Consider the following 5,791-nt stretch of genomic DNA (forward strand, 5'->3'; position numbering starts at 1 on the left):
TTAGCAGTGATGGAACGGAGGTGTGATACCCATTCTGCTACCTCTTTTGGCAAGCTAATCCCATCAACTCTTGTATAAAATTCCTCTATGCATTTTTTGTCTGTCGACCCATAACTCATGAATTGAGGATGATGGCATAGATGTTCAATCATCCATATCTGCAGCAATAAGTTGCACCCCTCAAAAAAGTCTCCTCCGGCTTTGCAGGCTGTGAGAGCGCAGAAGATTTTAGCTACTATCATGGGTGCGAGGGTGCTTTTGGCCTGAGTAAGCAAAGTGCTGACTATCCCAGCTATCCGTATGTCGATGTTCCCGTCTTTCCTAGGAAACACCAGAAGACCCAAGAATACTACCATAAAAGCAAAGCACCGGTGCTCTTCCCATTTGAGGCGATTCCCTTTGCTACAAATTTTGTTTTCTGGATTGTTAAACCCTCCTATGTGACTGTATCTCAGATATATAAACTGCGGAGTAGAAAAGCCAGCTGCCAAGTCTGGGTTGTGGACACCCTGCTTATCTTTAAGGAATCTAGGAATCTGTGCACAGCGATGACTATTGGAGCAACCAGATACTTGTGTCTCAGAGTAACCTCAGCGCTCCCAATATATCCGGCTATTTCTTCCAAAGTTGGGGTGAGTTCAAAATCTGAGAAATGAAACACGTTGTGGGTCGGGTCCCAGAATGTAACCAACGCCTTTATGATGTCTCCTCTAGGCCTGATCTTCAACAACCCGGTGAGACCTCCCAAATATTGATTGACCTTATCTTGCCCTGATTTACCCAGATCATCCCACCACATACACAGCTCCAAAGGGATTTTGTTCATGACTGTTATTGGCAAATTTTTACTCGTGCTCATTCTGCACATTTATTAAGGTGATTAAGCAAAAATCATGATTCACTTGACTCAAAAACAAAGCTGACACTTTTTTTTTCAGATTTTCATTTCAAAAGTAAAAACCCGGCTTTGCAAATACGGCCTTTCAGCACTTCCGGGGGGGGGGGACATTTTAAGGCTGTGCTTGCCAACCGGCCTAAAAATTTGAAAAGAAACCAAAGGCGGCTGTTCTTGCAAAAACAGCCTTCCGGCGTCCTTTTAGGGACATTCGGCTATTTCAGACAAGAATGGCATCACCGCTTATTTAAAAAAAAATTCTTTTTGGTCTATTTTTGCAAAAGGGAAGTTGGACCCGATGGGGGTTGCCTACGTATCCCACATCCGGTGAGAATCAAACTGGCGTAGTTCGAGAAATTTTGACAAAACAAATACCAACCTTTTTTCTTCTTTTTCTAAAAAATACTAAAAAAATTCTTTTTTTTTTATAAATTTCGGCAGAGTTTCAGTATATTTTGGACATTTGTTTTTCAAAAACAGACAATTATCTCTCTCAATCCTCACATTGACTTTCCTTCTNNGGCCGCACTACTCTTTGTGTGGTCCGCACTAGACAGATTCAAAGAGTCAGAAATTAAGGCTTCAAGCAACGCGGCCGTACTCCATTATGTGCAGTCCGCGGTGAAGGCTCTGCGGCCGCACTACCATTTTGTGCGATCCGCGGAAGAGAAGTTCAGAGAGGTGAAAATTGCCATAGTTCAAGCTGCGCGGTCCGCGGTCATATTTGTGCAGACCGCATTAGAGACCTCCGCGGCCGCGGTCCATTCTACGCGGTCCGCGGAGCCTGAGTTCAGAGAGCCAAGATTGCAAGTCCAAGAGCCTAGTGCGGCCGCAGTCCATTTTGTGCGGCCCGCACTGACCCCGCAGGGGCATTTTTGTCCAGTTTTTCCAGCTTAGTATAAATAGAACTTTTTCCATTTTTAGGGAATAAGTTATTTTATTTTAGCAGTTGCACTCGTGAGAACATCATCTGTAGCCATTTTGGGCATTTTAGCTTAACTCTAACGATAGATTCTCTGTATTTTCTTTAGTGTTTAATTAATATGTCTTTTTCTTCATCTATTTCTCTATTTTCTTGTTCAAGCATGAGTAGCTAAACCCATTAGCTAGGGTTGTGGCTCAACCCTAGTGTGGGTAATTGATGGGTGTTGTGATTTAAGGCCAGATTGATTATGGTTGTTTGTTATTTGGGTCAATTTTATGGTTTAATTTATGAATTGGTGGTTGCTAACACTGGTTTTTGCTAAGTGAACTTGGCTCTTCTTGAGAGAGAGAGCCTAAGTCTCCAAAATTGACCCAAAAAGGAATTGGAATGGACTCAAGAGAATTGATAGTCCCAATTAAAGGGTTAAATCTCGAGAGAGTAATTACCCGACTTGAACCCTAGTTGCTTGAGCTAATTTGCCTACCCATTTGGTCTCAAGAGAGTCAATTGGGCTAAATCGCTCTCTCGACGGAGAGGTGTGAGAGTGGGTAAAATTGTGCAACGGTTATACATATTTCCCCAATCATGTCAATCAAGCTTTAGAAGCAATCACCCGTCAATTAGCCACCTAGGTGGGGGTCACTACCCTAGTGCCTTTTAAACCATTAGATACAACTTGTAGCAATTTACTCTTAGCGTAATCTAGTTTCAATTCTAATTAGTAGTTTCATAATAGTGGCTTATAAAAGAAAATCCAAAAATGTTGGAAGTGACATTTGGAACAATTACACGATTCTAGACTAGATAGATACATCAACTCCCTTTCTAGCTCCCTGGGGAATTCGATCCCGACCCTCATATCGGGTAAAGGCTATTGCGACCCTCTCTTCCTACTTTGTAGTAGTGTGGAGTTGGCTGCAAGCCTCAACGGAACTACACGGTGACGGAGAAGGAATTGTTGGCTATTGTGTTCGCCATGAAAAAATTTCAGCCATATCTTATGGGGGCCAAAGTCATACAGCATACCGACCATGCCGCCCTTAGGTATTTGTGACCAAGAAAGATTCCAAGGCAAGGTTGATGAGATGGGTGCTACTTCTTCAAGAGTTTGATTTGGAAATATGAGATGAGATGCCTCTGAACACAATTCTTGAAGTTGATATCTTTGATGTATGGGGTATCGATTTTATGGACCCTTTTGTTAGCTCGTTTGGGAACACTTACATTCTTGTAGCGGTTGATTATGTATCAACATGGGTTGAGGCCGTAGCCTTGCCTAACAATGAAGCTAGGAGTGTGGTGTCATTTCTAAAGAAGAGCATTTTCACAAGGTTTGGTACACCCCGGGCAATCATTAGTGATGGAGGATCGCATTTTTGTAATAGAGCTTTTGATACCTTGCTTTCCAAGTATGGTGTCAACCACAAATTCTCTACACCTTATCATCCTCAAGCAAGTGTCCAGGTTGAAGTGTCTAACAGGGAGATCAAGAGTATTTTGTCCAAGACCGTCAATTCCAATAGGACCGATTGGTCTAAAAAGTTAGATGATGCTCTATGGGCTTACCAGACTGCTTATAAGACCCCGATTGGTATGTCACCGTACTGGTTGGTGTTTTGGAAAGCATGTCATCTACCAGTGGAGTTGGAGCATAAGGCCATGTGGGCCTTGAAAAAGCTTAATCTTGAGTAGGATGTTGGGGCTAATCTTCGTGTTGAACAACTCAATGAACTTGATGAATTCCGGTTCCATGCATACTCTAGTTCGTCCTTGTATAAGGACAAGATGAAGTACCTTCATGACAAATATGCTCGTGGAAAGGAGTTCAAAGTTGGTGATTTGGTCCTCTTGTTCAATTCTCGTCTAAGGCTATTTCCGAGAAAGCTGAAATCAAAGTGGAGTGGACCATTTGAAGTTGTGTGTGTGACCCCGTTTGGTGCTCTCGATTTGAAGAACAAAAGTGGTGAAATCTTTAGAGTGAATGGGCACCGTGTCAAGCATTATCTTGGGAAGTTTGAGGATAGCCATGTGGTGGTTGTTGTTCATTTCTAATGATGTGATGATAACCCACGTCGTGCCGCGACGTTAAATCAGGCGCTTCTTGGGAGGCAACCCATGTGTTTTTCTTTTGGTTTTATTTGATTTTCTTTGTAGTATAGGATTCATATTTGGGCTAACTGGTTGTGAGATGTTGCAGGATTGAGTTGATACAGTGCAGGACATAATTGAAGAAATTGCACAGTCTCTGAAGTTTCCAGTGCGACCGCACTACATTTTGTGCGGTCCGCACTGGTGAAGGGTGACATAATTGCTCTCTGAAGTTTGCCACCGCGGCCGCATTACATTTTGTGCGGACCGCGGTGGACCTCTGCGGCCGCGGTCGATTTTGTGGGGACCGCAGAGGTTGCCTTCTCAAACTTCTTCTAAACAAACCCAGCGCGGACCACGGTCCATTTTGTGCGGCCGCGCTGGTAGGTGAGAATGGGCCCCAGGGGTTTCTCTATAAATAGACCCCAAGGGCCTCCTTTTACCCTTTTCGAACCCTAAACTCTCAGAGCCCCCTTTTACTATTCATCTTGAGCATTTTCACCGTAACTCTTGCTTGACATTGCTTAGTTGCACTTCATCTCATTATCTTGTAACATTTCACTCAATTCATCTTTGTTTACTTGTGTAATTTCATTTTATTTTCATATTCCTTAACTGGTAGTTCTTCTTCTCCCCTTATTTCTCTAATTGTTAGATTAGGTTAGTTTAAATGGCAATTTTGTGGACTTGGTGAGTATAATGGACCGGGTAATTGAGTAGGGACCCTAATTAGGTAAAATTTGAACTTAAAAGCAAAATCTGATGAACCCTAACTCAGTGCCATGTCTGGGCACGTACCGCGGACCGCGGTCATTTCTGTGCGGTCCGCGGTGCCATCTTGTGTCCAAGTGACCTTTACCAAGTGCGGCCGCACTATATTTTGTGCGGTCCGCACTGGCCCAGTGCGGCCGCGGTTGGTTTTGTGCGGACCGCACTGGTGATGTTCAGAGAGTTTATTTTTGGGACACTATACCTGTGCGGACCGCGGTCATTCTTGTGCGGTCCGCGGTAGCTTCAGTGCGGCCGCACTACCATTTTGTTCGGTCCGCACTAGCAATTCCTGCAATTGTCTGCAACATGTTACCACTGTTCTGCATTTCTTTCTACACTAATGTTCTCACTGCTTCTACTGATACTAACAAATACATTGAATGATGTTTGCAGACAATGGTGAGAAAAGGTTCAAAACAACCGGGAAAAGCAGAACCCTCCCGGGGAGGGAAGAAGAAGATGGTAAAACTAACTCCCCAAGCTCGAGAGAACATAAAAAAGACTAGGAAGCTAATAAAAGCTGCAGACAGAGCTGCTTCCCATTCCTCGGGGAGTAAGTACCAACCGTCAAGGGAAATATCTTCAGACTCCGTGCCATAATATGTTGAAGACTGGCGGGAGAGATTCAGGGTGAGAGACACCCTTCCACCACCAACCACTGCCCAAACACCAGAGCATGTTCCCACTGAGTCGTCTGAGGGCTCAGCAGCCGGCACTAGTGATTACTCCACCTCTCCCACAGCTTCATTATCCGGGGAGGGTGCAAACGGAGGTGAGGAGGAGGTACAGAGAGATGAGGATATAGCTGAGGGTGGTGAGCCTCGGGTGGGAGGCATTGCCCGAACTAGGAAGCCGGAAGTTTGGCGGGATAGGTTCGTGAGTGAGGTAGCTTACCACAAATTTAGGGAATGGTGGCCGGTGAGAAAGTTGATACCGGAGCGGAGTTTCATTGACAGAGATTTGTTACCCCACAACCCTGACGTGCAGAGACAGTTCAGAACTAGAGTGGGTTGGGAGTACTTCTTAGATGACTGTGTAGATGCTAATGAACACATGGTCAAAGAGTTCTATTGCAATGTAGCCCACATCAAAAAGGGCTCCAAAGTGACCAA

The sequence above is a fragment of the Nicotiana attenuata genome, unplaced genomic scaffold (genome assembly GCF_001879085.1).
Source record: "Nicotiana attenuata strain UT unplaced genomic scaffold, NIATTr2, whole genome shotgun sequence".
Classification (NCBI taxonomy): Eukaryota; Viridiplantae; Streptophyta; class Magnoliopsida; order Solanales; family Solanaceae; genus Nicotiana; species Nicotiana attenuata.